At 37.5% G+C, this 13,900-nt stretch overlaps 1 protein-coding gene and 1 long non-coding RNA gene across 8 annotated transcripts in view; both read left to right on the top strand.

The window, feature by feature from the left end:
* Positions 1 to 13,900, top strand: part of SPIDR (scaffold protein involved in DNA repair) — a 180,425-nt gene that overhangs the window by 90,421 nt on the left and 76,104 nt on the right. The gene's annotated exons all lie outside the window — the stretch shown is intronic.
* LOC309348494 lies at positions 3,908 to 10,589 on the top strand. Of its 3 annotated transcripts, none has more exons than XR_014159428.1 (3): positions 3,908 to 4,048; positions 8,644 to 8,752; positions 9,906 to 10,589. It is a non-coding gene; the product is annotated as an uncharacterized lncRNA (long non-coding RNA). The 3 variants fall into 3 exon arrangements; XR_014159429.1 differs by lacking the exon at positions 3,908 to 4,048 and adding an exon at positions 5,935 to 6,082; XR_014159430.1 differs by lacking the exon at positions 3,908 to 4,048 and adding an exon at positions 7,456 to 7,724.

The raw sequence follows: 13,900 nt of genomic DNA, 5'->3' as shown, positions 1-13,900 counted from the left end.
TTATTTTTTCCATTTCCTGTTTTTATGATTCTATGTTTTGTAATGAATATTGAGGTAGTGCTGCTATTTAATGTGACTGAAGTATTTAATCTCTATTTGATGTTCCCCTCCATACAGGGAAACTCTGAAAACAAGACAAAATATAACAAATGAGCAATTAATAACAAAATTAAGCATTGGGTGCAGAGAGAACACCAAACTGATTCAAGCCACATACTACTTTCTTTAGCTGTTGTGTAAGTTACAACATATTAGTTAAAAGGTTTATAGTTTGTTTAACAATGTAATAAATTATGGTAACAAATCTAACATCAGAATTCTATTATAACATAGTCTTAGAAGTGCACGTGTTTTTGTTTTCGGTTGCAAAAATACCATTTACCAAATAAATTTGATGACAGTTTTTAGTCAAAGTTGAAAGTTTCCAATAAAGTGTCATAAATGAAATGACACACTTTCAGGTGAACTCTTCTAACAGGGCATGCTTGTTTTAAAAGTTCACAACCATTTCATTTGCAAACATCTTTATTCTCATTAATTATGTTTCAGTTCTGTTAGTGTATCAGCATGGCTAGTAATTCTTTATATGTTAGGTTTGGGGTTCCAAGTGCTTACCCATGGTCCGTGTTTCCTTTGCAGCAAGATGTCCTTATGATATATGGTTTGTTTACACATATATACAACCTGATAGAGGGGTTCACAGCATTAACACCCCAATGAGGTATTGATTCTTTCATAGCTACAGCCTTGCATTCCAGCAAAAATCAGGCACGGCTCTGACTCTGCCTTCCCAGCCTGCTGCCTTGCTTCCAGCTTCCAGCTTGCGTACACACACAACTCTACTCTCAACACTGCACTTTGTCTTTCAAACTACCAGCAAGTAAATAAATTCATCCTTTCTGTGAACATTATGAGAGCTTGCTGCTAGTCAATAAATTGTAAAATATTTTGCTCACTAACAAAATTATGTCATGGCATGTTGCTAAATTATGTTTTCTCAGTTTAAGTTTATATGTTCCTGGGAATCTCTGAATTTATAGTTTCATGCCAAATGTTCCCTTTAGTGATTTAAAGGGAATCAAATCTCTTACCGAATTTGGGCCAGGGAAACTTGGATGTGACTGCATGACCACAAATCCCTGGAATGGGACTCAGGAGAGTCATGGGACTTTGAGGCATCTTTTTGAACAACCTTCTTCCCTGTAGTATACACATGGAAAAATTTGTTATGATAAATTGTTTAGCATAACTCCACATCCCTTTGCAACACCTCCTTCCTGGATATTAACTTTTTTGGCCTTGTGAAAAGTTGTTGTTCTCAATAACTAAAACTGTTGTAGTAGACAGCACCCAATTTCATATACATATATAAGTGGCAGAGGATATATTTTGCTGAAAATCTGCTCAAATGAAAATTTGTCTCTTTTGGAGTCTAATCTTGCTACATTGTATGAATGTGGCATAAATAAATAATGTGGTGTTTTGTTTTTTGAAAAACAAAGGATGTTAAAAGGTTTGTGTTATTTATTTCAAATCCAGAATACACCCCTAAACCATGTATGGTTTATAATTGAACTGTGTTTATATAAAAATATAATGTCATAATTAAGATAACCCAGGAAACATCCGGAATCATTTTAAATCATGTTTTAGGTCAGGGTTTCCCAAACTTGAGTCTCAAATTGTTTTTGGGACTACAATTCCCATCAACCCTAGCTGGCAGGACCAGTGGTCAGGGATGATGGGAATTGGAGAAGATCCAAGTTTGAGAAACCTTGTTTTATGTTATTTATTTGGGCCTTGCCTGTGTTAAAACCATAGACCCGTCTAATTAAATTTAGGGTTGTGCATATTCCTTGATCATACTGTGGAATCAGTCAATTTTGTTACTTATTCTGTGAACAATTGGTCTATGGAACTCACAGCTACATTGCTTAACAAGTATGGTGAAAGCTTTATATTTCATGGACAAAGTGCTAAACTGTAGTCTGAGAGTGAAGGAGTAATTCAGTGCTTCACATTCCTTCTTTTTTAAGCATTTTATTGGGGGGGGGGAATATGGTCTAAGCTCTAGATATACCACTACTCACATTGTGCCTTCTTCCCTTCCCCTCCGTGCTCCCATAGCCAAAATGTTTAAAATAAAATAAAAACCTACCTTTGCAGCACTGTGGAAGTGGTGGATATAACATTCTATGGAAGTACAGAACTTTGTACCTGACATTTGGTATCTATTACTATGATGTTCTACTCTGGGGACTGTAGTTTTGCTTAAGGTACTACATGTGAAGAAATAAAACACAAGCATTTCATTGTCTGTACATTAGCAATAAGGTTCACTGCTGATTCTGACTAAAATCAAAAGGGAATGTAAATATGCTGAGCTAGATAACTTCTAGTTTAGAAGTAGTTAATATCCTGAAGGCTGGATAGGATGACGTGAACAACCATGCATGGCATGAACCCAGTTGAGGAATTTCTAGCTGAGTCATGTTTAACCCTCTGTTAGCATAACTAAACCCTTCTTTGTTCCATCTCCCTTCCACCTCAGATGTATGGAAGAAGTAGAGAAACAATGCACAGTCCTTTTATGCATGTATTTAATTTTCTAAGGGCAACTGCTCAAGGTTCAAGGATCTGATAAAAGTAACAAGAAGCAAGGTAGACACAAACACAGTGTGCATTAGTTCAATAGGAAAATAATCAGATTTGTGTTTGTTTTGAGCAGTTCATACCACCATCAATAATCTTAACATGAAGCAGTTTTTAATGTGATTCATTGCAGGCTACAGCTGCTATCGCATTCAATTAGTTCTACTAGAGACTGGAATTTCCAGACCGTTCTGAACATTGGGAGATGAAATGCTCTGCTGACGTCAGGAGCTGCTCCTGGGAATGTTTTGCATTCCTCTTCCTGGCAGTGGTCAGGTGGCTTCCAGCAAGAAGGAAGGAACAGCCTCTTCCAAAAAGGAGGGGGGAGGGAACAAGTAGGGAAAAGAACAGTTTATAATAAAAGTATTGTGGAGGAGGCACTTTCAATGCAAGCCAGATTTGAAATTGGAACCAGATGCTTCACATTTGAAAGCTGCATAAATGTTAAATGCATCTATTAGTGACTGCGATGGCTGAAGTATTTGGCTGTCTGCCACACTTTTAATCTCATTGCTCTGTACTGAAAAGAAAAATAAAAAGGTTGAGAAAAACAGATTTTTTGTTTTGTTTTGTTACTGAGCTTTAGACTAGTATTTTTGGAGAATAATTTGAGGGCAGGAAGTCTCTTTTAGCAGAAAGCTGTGCAATATAAAAGGGCCAATAAGATACATACTTCTTAATTATGTTGTTAGTGCTGTAAAATAATATAGTCAGTTCATCATGAAATGAGAAATGTAGTGATACTAAAGATTATAAATGGAAGAGTTAATATCTTTAGTTGTTCACATATATAACAACAGTTTATTTGCAAAGTATTTAGTTTGGCATCTGCTGTCTCTAGCATTACCAGTGAAACTGCATATTTAATTTGAGCAAAATATTAATGGAGCATCTGAAGTTAATGGCTACTCCTTACCTTATAACATGAAATGTGGGGCCCTACTGAGAATTCTCTGAGGATTCCTCACTCACTGAAATTCAAGCTAGATTGAGATTTAAATTCCGTATCGGGAGGAATTGTGTCTGGACCAGAATGGATTCTAGTCAAAAATTTCTAGGGAGCACTAGAAATTGCCATAAATGTGGATGTGGCTTATGGATCTCACCACAATATTCTGGAGCAAATCTCTACTTGTCCATGTGTACTAAGACCTATAGTGACCTGGTGATGTCCCTAGGCCATGCCAAATTTCACCATTCATCTTTAAAAGTATCTGATACACTTTGCAGGTCAGCTGTGTCATCAACTCTGCATTGTTGTGTGATGCTTCAGAGATCTCTGGAATGTTGTGATGACATTGTTGAATTGATGAAGTAGTATGTGATGTACCAGTGCATCTTTGAGTCAATTTTGTGATCGGTTTGGTGAAACTCTGGAGGTTTATGCAGTGTGCAGGTTGGTTGCTTTGAGTCTAGAGTTTTTGGTGGACTTCAGAAAATATTCTGGGCCCATCAAGACTTTTTCAGAGTGTAAAGTGATTGGTTCTAGCATCCCTAGATAAAATATCAAAAGGTATTTAGACCATATCAGACAACTGCTTGTTTCTTGTCACACCACTATCCTCTAGCAAACATTGGCTGCGGTTTATTGAGGGAAATGACACATAAGTGTGCATTCTACATTGTTCTTTCTGCTGTTTTTATCAAAGATTCTTATATGGAGCCAGAGGTTTCCATGATCTTGGATGAGAATATTTTTCTTATGTTTGTTCTAACTGGGCTGGATTCAGCTACCAAGTTCCAGTTGTGGAGGCCTGTGTAAAGACTTTCGTTAGTGCAATGTGGTTCCCCCCTCTCTTCCACATTCCTCATGTCCCCCTGAATTTGGTTCAGGAATTTGGAAGAGCCTCCAGAAAAGCACTTGGCATAGAGGAGTGGGGAATCATTCTGTTTGGCAAGCTGAAATTCTTGTGCCATAGCACTACACTGAATTCCACCCACTTGAGTACACCAGTAATTAGTCTGACAGCAGCGTCTAATTATTAGACTATAGAATTTGGACAAATAATATTGCTGGGATGAAGTTCCTCTGTGAACATTATTTATTAAAACTGAATTCCATGTGATCCTTTTGTGGTACATGACATTCTGCACTGAAGATTGTAATGCAACAAGTGCATCTTATATGTGGTAGGCATGTCTTGCCAAATTAATATTGCAGGCAAGGAGGCATGGTAATGGCAATGGGATGACAAGACGGCATCAAAGGGTTCAAAATTTCAATATTATCTACCTATCCTACTTCTAAGTGCATTAATAGGCACTAGAACAAGACTGCAGAAAATGTCAACATACTTAGGTCCTGGAATGTTTCTGACTGGGAATCCAAAGCTTATTGCATTGCTGTTGTTGTTTTAATATTCTCAAGCTACAAAGTATTGGTATGAATCCTTCCTTTTATGTTATTTATTATAAAACAGGGGTCAGCAAACTTTTTCAGCAGGGGGCCGGTCCACTGTCCCTCAGACCTTGTGGGGGGCCAGACTAGATTTTGAAGAGAGAGAGAGAAAATGAACGAACTCCTATGCCCCACAAATAACCCAGAGATGCATTTTAAATAAAAGCACATGTTCTACTCATGTAAAAACACCAGGCAGGCTCCACAAATAACCCAGAGATGCATTTTAAATAAAAGGACACATTCTACTCACGTAAAAATATGCTGATTCCCGGACCATCCGCGGGCCGGATTGAGAAGGCGATTGGGCAGGATCTGGACCCTGGACCTTAGTTTGCCTACCCATGTCATAAAACGAGCACTCTCCTGAATGATAGGATGACTCCGTGCAAAGGAAAACAAAGGTCCTGTACCTTAATAATTGTGTAGAAGAGGGATTTTTGGCCAGGGATTGCTTGTCATGCAGTAATGAGAAAGCTGTACTTGCTGGTGGTTTTTTTGTATAACATTTCAAAGAACCACTCTTATGTCCTGTTTTGTATCTGAACACCCTTATTTTGGGAGTAGTTGTACTACATAACAGCTTTACCAGTTTTGAAACCAATATCTTGGGCTTAAGGTTCAGTATAATATGAACATTTTATGCTTTGCTATTTGATGTTGTCTTTGAGGCTTAAATCACATAGGTAAGTCTAAAGAATAACTTACTCATAAGCTGAACAGTGCTTACGTTTCATATCTTTATATACAATGTTCACTGATGAAGAAGAAATATTCCCACTTTGAAAATAACTAAGCATTATTTTTCTGCAACAAAGAGAATCACTGAAAGCAGCATGGTTGGTAACTGCCCAAAAATGTAATCTAATGCTTATGTGGCTCCAGTGAAATGTGCAAATCTTTGTGTGTTTCCTGGTATACACTGAATTGGATCTGCAGTTTCCTTCTATATGGGAGGAGTTAACACTGAGGAATTTCCAGAAATGTTGAGAACTGCTGACTCATAGTACACAAGCAAGTTATCCAGCTGAGGTTAGTTTCAGGGAGGTTTTGGAGTTCTTGGCTGAAGCAACTGAAAAGTATTGCAGTAACATACAATTTTATTTTTAGCAAGGTGGGGGGAGGCTGTTTTGCTTAGCATAAAATGCTTGCTGACCGACATTTCACAGTTTGAGTTATTTCTTTATCTATTTTTAGTATTTGGAAAGCAAATTGTTTTTCTGACATTGCTGCCCTTTGCTGTCTGTCCCCTCCCCCCAAAAAACATTGTTAAGGCCTTGTAAAACGCACTTCAGCTGTTAACAGTAGATCATAGTGGCTTTAAAGATGTAAATAAGAAGGTGATTTCCCAATTTCGATAAGTCAGAGTAAAGTCAATGGAATCAATGGACAAGTTACTAAAGTCCGTTAATTTCAATATGTGATTTAGTTTGATATCACCCATAGATCCAAAAAACTTGTTGGAATTGTATAGTCTACCAATATTTGATTCACATTTTAGGAAGCTGTTTTGAACCTCATGGATCATATGTTGGATTTATGCAAAAATAAAAAAAGAGAATTTGTAATATGAATGGTAGTAGTCACTTTCACTTCAAAGGAAAAATTCCAAATGCACATAGATTCTAAAGCAGAAATATATGTTTTAACTAATGTTGACCAAATACTATAGAGGCAGTGGGGGTCTTCCTGAACTTTACCTCAGGAACTAGTTCTGTATCACACATTATAGCTTTTTAGAGCCAAATTAAACTTATTAGTTGATGTTTTTATCGGCTGCATCTTAAACAATAGTTTATAGTTTATTGTGAATGTGGAGATTACTCATACTTTATTCTTCTTCTAGTTTGTGTGTGAGCAACAAACAGTAATCCATGGCTTAATGTTGCATCCAAACCGAGAATCGTGTGTTGCTCAGACAAGCCACATTTGGGAAGAAGGAAAGTATATACATATCCAGAGTAAATCATTGTGCGTGAACACAGCCAGTATTTGCCTAGTAGTACATGGACACGGGTGGCGCTGTGGGTTAAACCACAGAGCCTAGGACTTGCCAATCAGAAGATCGGCGGTTCGAATCCCCGCTACGGGGTGAGCTCCCGTTGCTCGGTCCCTGCTCCTGCCAACCTAGCAGTTCAAAAGCACGTCAAAGTGCAAGTAGATAAATAGGTACCGCTCTGACGGGAAGGTAAATGGCGTTTCTGTGCACTGCTCTGGTTCGGCAGAAGTGGCTTAGTCATGCTGGCCACATGACCCGGAAGCTGTACACCGGCTCCCTCGGCCAATAAAGCGAGATGAGCACCGCAACCTCAGAGTCGGTCACGACTGGACCTAATGGTCAGGGGTCCCTTTACCTTTACATGGTCATCATGTATGTACATATGTGAACATATGCTCCATCTAGGAGTTCCCAATTAATGTTTGTGTTGCATTGTGTGTTATGCATTGTTACAAACTCTGCTTCCATATGAACAGCAATTTGTAAATAAATATTAATACTAATCATTTCTAAGATTTTCTGCAATGTGTTAAAATGTGTCATTGAGTAGAATTACATTTTAGCCTTCAGTCAAATTTCAGGTTATAGTTTATTTGTAGTGAAATGATTTGATCTCTGTTCTTAGGTAACAGAAAGAAATCATTATTGTCCACACAAAGTGAAGCTTTTCAAGCAGTGAGTAGTTTTTAGTGTAGGAAAGCCCTTGGTTCAAAGCGTTTTCTGTTAAGGCATTTAGCATTCTTTACAAGACTATGCAATGTTTTTAATATAGAAAGAACATGCTGTCTTGTCAATGTCAGTGCGGTGTTTGGAATTTGTTCCACGGTTCATTGAGGAGGAGCGTAAGTCATAAGCCAAATGTCAGAAATGATATTTAGATGTTTCATCCTATGATGGGTACAGTCTGTATTCAAAGAACATCCCAGTTTGTATGTAAATAGAAGTCAAATAACTACTTTTTAATTAATATAGTGAACAGCCACAATAAAGTCACTTTTATCTGAACTGTGCTTGCAGGCATAGTTTTGAAATGCATAACATTTTTGTTGAGTTTAGAAGTGAAAAGCCAGGATGAGCAGGAACATTCCAGTGTTAACAAATCTTTCATTTGGAAAGCTGTTGCTGCACGTGATTTGTTTTGCAGAAAGAGGTTCAAATTGTTATAGCAGGAACGGGAAATAATGTGTTGATGTGTGCTGGTAGTGGTATTCTTGTGGTTGTACTTGGAATACTTAATCTAAAATGTCTGTGACGAAAGTATTTGTTCACTCTTAACATGCGTACATTGACAATATTGCAGATTTTCACATTCTGAAGCTGGATTGTACAAGCACAGCTTAAAATTGTGTCAAGGAGGAATACATTCCTTCCAAATGTGTTTATTTAGTTAGAATATTGGAATAGTTAATCAGCAAATCCCTCACCCCTAATCATACGTGTTATAGTCCTTGTGGGATATTTGAGAATGGAGAGTTTGAAATATAAATTGTTATCTATAGTTGAACTCCCTCACTGATAAACAAATGAAATAAATGCCCGTACTCTGTGTACTCTCTGTCTCTCTGTGTGTGTGTGTGTGTGTATTCTCTACCAGGAGCAGCAAGACATGCTGAAAGGATTGGGAAGTCCCCTTCTCTGGGTCAACAGAAGGCAGAAAAAGGACACTAACTTCCTGGGTGAGGGTGGACTTTCTCATCTAACAAGTATGTTTCCTGCCTTGGAGCAGGCAGGTCTCAGTGAGACCTCTTCCAAAGCCATTTGTTAGCAACATTGTTATTTGAAAAGCAAACTAAAAACTTTAACATAGAGGAATGAGAAAGAAGACTGATGTTTTCTTCTTCTCCCCACCCCCATCACTGTTTTTAGTCTAATTAGGGAACCTAAACCAGCAAAGCATTCACCTAGGAATTTTCAGGAGGACTTCTATAATTCTTTATTCCTGAGCTGAGGGACAATGAATAGGGCCAGGAAGCGCTTGATCAGTCCTCCCCCAGCCTACCTCTGATTTCTCCAGACTCTCTGAGCTCCCTAGCTCCCCTTTTTTCCCAGTGGGTCCCCTGAAGCGTGTCCTCCATTTAGGGGTGATATGCCCATCACTCACCCCCCTCACAGAGGTTTTATAATCCGTTCCTCAGGGTGGGATTGGAGTTGTGAGTGGAGGCTTTCACCAGATGCACCAAGAAATTGAAGTCAAGTCTCTGAAGTCTGAAAATGTGCATAGTGTGTGTGTGTGTGCGCGCGCGCGCGCTTCAGAAGGGGAGAATATTTCAATTTAGCTCAAGATAGGCTTGGTGCCCCCCCACCCTATTTATTTACTGTAAATAAAGTGTCGTTTATGTGCACTGCCATACTAAGTAGTGGTTTAACAAATCCCTACACCAAGGAGTTTACACTCAAAATAAAGACATGGGGGAGCAAAGAGTAAAGGAAGAGACGAATAGAGGCAATGGTAAATTGCTCTAGATCATCTCATCCACCTGTCTAGCCTGCTTGAATTCAGACTTCTATTTTGTAAGATGAGGGGGGTGGGAATCACAGGGTTGTCCTGCTGGTGGTGACTAGTGGACTTTAGAAGTACCGTATATTCTGCTATTGACAAGAAATCCCAGAACTTTGAGAATCCTAGGTATTGTCAGCAACTAATATTGCCGTGGGAGGCTTCTGCAGCTATAACTATTTTAAAAAACTTTTTTGGGGGGTGGGAGGACGCTCCCTGAGGACTCTTCTCAGGACAACTGCTTTTATAAGTCGAAGCTTTTAGAATGTCCTGATCCTCTATGAGAAATTTTGTCTGTTTTTTGTAAGTCTCCATTATAACGCTAACTTGTTTTATTATACTTTTATTCTGCTTTTCAGATGAATACTTCTCCCATCAAAATAAAAACGAGGGTCAGACCCTTCCCTCAGGCTTACAAACTAAAAGCAACAAAACACACCAGAGTAGTAGGGTGGAGAATGAGAGGAATCCTGATCAGTTTTTTTCCTTATTTGTTAAGCGTAGAATCTGCTTTGGGTGTAGGGTGCTGTTGTTTTCAATATTATGTGAGTTCTTATAGAGCCTCCCTAATGTAATTTTCTCCACTATTACCTTTGGCTCTGCCTCGGCCCATTCTTTGATGCTAGCCTGTTCGCAACCATTTAACAGATAAATTTGCTGGCTCCTGCTCCACTTACTTACTGTGAGATAAATGTTTGTGGTTTTTAGAGGTCTCCTGCTTTGCTCTTTTGGGTTATCATTAGATGAAAGTTTGCTCCTAAAAAACAAAATATCTGTTTTAAGGGATGACCTACCCTTGCTTTAGACCAGGTTTCTTGTTACACTTATGATGAAAATTATTCCTCTTGTAAGAGATTGAATGCCATTCTTGTGTATTTGCTTAAGAATTCAATCCAGTCATTGTGTTTGCAGTTTGGCTGTCTGCCTTCTTCCAAGTACCGTAACTGACTAAAATGAGCAACTCCCTGGGAGAACAGAATCCTGGGGGGAAAGAGGGGGAAACCCACAGAGGTGAATGAGTTCATTTATGTTCTGTGCCAGAGGTCAACTCATAGTTCCATTGTATGATACTCTCATAAAATTTCAACTTTTCTTCATAAGCTCTGTTTGAGTAGCATGTCAAAATACATTAAAACAAATTTCAACATGGCTGCTTTTTAGTTTATCAGGTTAGCTTTTTAAAAGTGCTAGTATGAGTATCATGTTCATGTGTAAAGGCTTAGAGATAAAGGTTTTCAGCTTCTGAAATCTAAAAGATTATTATTTTTACTAATTTTATTTATTAGATTTATATACCACCCTTCATCAAAAGATCTCAGGGCGGTGCACAAGTGCTATTTATTCGTGGTAGCTGACTCCTTTGAAATATTGTGTTTTACTATGTTGCAACTCAAAATGTGAGCAAAGTAAGACTGCTGTTTCCCCATTTTTATATTCAGTTTTGTATATTTAAATATTCAAAAAACCGAAAGAATAATGAACAATTACAGCACACGTCCAAAAAAATGTGTGTTACTTTTAACCGTGTGCCTGCACTACTCTTCTGCTATTCTTCTAAAATGACCCTGGCCAAACACATGATTGTTAGGTAAAGCTCTTGGATAACAATTCATACAAGGTGTAAAGAACTTTTTTGTATATCCTGTTCTCACAGAGGCCAGCCAGATGCCTGTAGGACACTGGCATGTAGAACTTGAACCGAAGAGCACTGTCCATTTCTGTGGCTTCCATCAACTGGTATTTAGAAATATTATTGCTTGTGACTGTAGAGGCAGAACATAACCATCATGACTAGTAGCCATTGATAGCCTTATCCTCCATGAATTTATTCATCCAGTCCTCTTTTTAAAGCCATCCAAGTTGGTGGCCATCACTTCTTCCTGTGGCAGCAAGTTCTATATTTAATTATGGACCGTGTGAAGCCGTGTGAACGGCTTTAACGACAAGTCCAAGAGAAATAAATTTGAAAAGATTATAAAGAAAAAAAACATTGATGTCATTTGTTGCCAAGAAACCCATGTTGCTAAAAAACACAAGCATATTTTAATAAATAAAAGGTTGGGAATAGAATTCATCAATTCAGACTCTAAGAAAAAGAGAGGAGTAGTAATCTATGCGAAAGAGAAATTAGAACCCAAACAAATATGCAAGGATGAGGAAGGAAGAATCCTAGGTATCCAAATTAATTACCAGGGAGAGAGAATAAATGTGGTAACAGTTTATGCCCCAAACTCAAATAGAATGGAGTTTTTTAAAAAATTGGAACAACTTCTATTAGATTTAGATAACAATAAACTAGTCCTACTTGGAGATTTAAACGCGGTACCGACACCAGAACTAGATAGAAACACAAGGGGGAAAAATTTAAACCAAGGGAAATTACCAAAATCGTTCAATGATCTGGAAGAAAACCTGGACTTAATAGATATATGGAGATACAGAAACCCCACAACGAAACAATTTACTCATTTCTCTGAACCACACCAGAGTTGGAGCAGACTGGATCAAATATGGATCTCGAGAGAATTAATAATAAGAACGGAGAGATGTGAAATTTTACCCAGAACCTTATCGGATCACAGCCCAATAACATTACAATTAAAATGGAAGACCCAAGGTCTATACAGATGGAGAATGAATGATTACTTATTTGAAAAAGAAGAAGTGATTGAAAAAGCAAAAACCACTATAAAAGATTATTTTGCCTTAAATATCACTAAAGAGACTGGAATAGATACAGTATGGGATGCTAGTAAGGCTGTGTTAAGAGGTCTCCTGATACAACAAAACTCTCAAAGAAAGAAGGCTAAGGAAAGGAAGAAAGAAGAATTAATCCTTCAACTGAAAGAATGTGAAAAAAATATGATAAAAAATCCAAAAGATGACGGCCATAAGCAACAATATAAAATGCTCCAAACACAATATTCAACATTAATAAGCCAAGAGGTTGAATGGGGAATAAAGTTAATGAAACAAAAGTTTTTCGAATCGGCAAATAAAATTGGAAAACTTTTGGCGTGGCAACTGAGAAAAAGAAGAAAAAATAGCATCATAAACAAAATAAAAGTAGAAGAGCAAGTTCTGGAAGATCCTAATGTAATAAAAAAGAACTTCCTTAAATTTTATGAGAACCTATACAAAAGAGAAGAAGAAGATTTAACGAACATTATAAAATACCTAGAAGAAAATAGTCCCCAAAAAATAACAGAAGAAGAAAGAACCGCCTTAAACAGACCCATAAAAATAGAGGAAATTCGAGAAGCGATCAAGAGAATGAAACTAGGAAAAGCCCCAGGACCAGATGGGTTATCAGCTAAATATTACAAGGTCCTAGAGGAATATATAACACCAGTGCTATGTGATGTTATGAATGAGATATTAAGAGGAGGAAAAATGCCAACATCTTGGAAAGAAGCCTACATCACGCTGATCCCGAAACCAGATTCAGATAAACTTAACATTAAGAATTACAGACCGATTTCTCTACTGAATAATGATTATAAAATTTTTGCAGACATAATGGCCCATAGACTTAAAAAGTGTTTAATTAACCTTATTCATAGTGATCAGGCCGGCTTTCTTCCTAATAGACAAATAAAAGACAACATCAGACACACAATAGACATTATTGAATATCTAGAATGTCATAATGAAATTCCTGCCGCTTTATTGTTCGTTGATGCCGAGAAGGCTTTCGATAATGTTTCTTGGGGTTTCCTAATAAAATGCCTGGAAAAAACAGGGATAGAGGGCACATTCCTAGAAGGAGTTAGAGCAATATACACAAAACAAAGAGCCAGATTAATAATAAATAATAACCTGACAGAACAGTTTGAAATAGCAAAAGGTACTCGACAGGGGTGCCCTCTATCACCGCTGTTGTTTATCACGGTTTTAGAGACAATTACAAATAAGATAAGGAAAACCCCAGAGATCCGTGGCATAAAAATCGGCGTGCAAGAATACAAATTGAAAACATATGCAGACGATCTTATGTTGTCATTGGAAGAACCAAAGGAGAGCATCGGCAAAGCTATAAAATTACTGGAAGAATTTGGAAAACTATCGGGATTTAAATTGAACAAGGAAAAAACAAAAATAATGACTAAAAATATGAAAGAAGATACCAAAAATGAGCTTGAAAGACAAACTGGAATTAAAATAGCTAAAAAAGTAAAATACCTTGGAATTTGGACAACTATGAAAAATACAAATTTGATGGAAAAAAATTATAAGAAAACATGGAAAGAAATAATGAAGGACTTAGATACATGGAACAGATTACATCTTTCATGGATGGGTAGAATGGCGGCGATTAAAATGAGTTTATTACCCAAATTACTCTTCTTATTCC

This window comes from Podarcis erhardii (genome assembly GCF_964252035.2).
Source record: "Podarcis erhardii genome assembly, chromosome: 8".
Lineage (NCBI taxonomy): Eukaryota > Metazoa > Chordata > Lepidosauria > Squamata > Lacertidae > Podarcis > Podarcis erhardii.
This window is presented reverse-complemented; position numbering and strand designations above follow the sequence as displayed.